Raw genomic sequence first — 347 nt, 5'->3', positions numbered from 1 at the left:
AAAAAAAAAAAAAAAAAAAAAAACAAAAAAAAAAAAAAACAACAACAACCCCACCATGTATCTACTAGTATGTATATAAATTTACTTGTTCTTCTGTCTCCAAGCTATCATTAAGATAAGCAGCGGGAGCTGCTGCTTCTTCTTCCTCTTCTGCTGCAGCAGCAGCAGCTGCTGCTGCTGCATCTCCCCCTGCTGCTGCTGCTGCTGCTGCTGCTGCTGCTGCATGCAGCGGCTCTATCTCCGGCTCAATATAACCCAAAAAGTTCGACATACACCCCACAGGCAAGCCCCATTGGGGTGTATCTGCAGCTCCCCCAAGACACTGCAGCTCCACCCCCCACTGCTCC

This window comes from Eimeria mitis, genomic scaffold (assembly GCF_000499745.2).
Source record: "Eimeria mitis Houghton genomic scaffold, Emh_scaff2672, whole genome shotgun sequence".
Lineage (NCBI taxonomy): Eukaryota > Apicomplexa > Conoidasida > Eucoccidiorida > Eimeriidae > Eimeria > Eimeria mitis.
Note: the sequence above shows the minus strand (reverse complement) of the source record.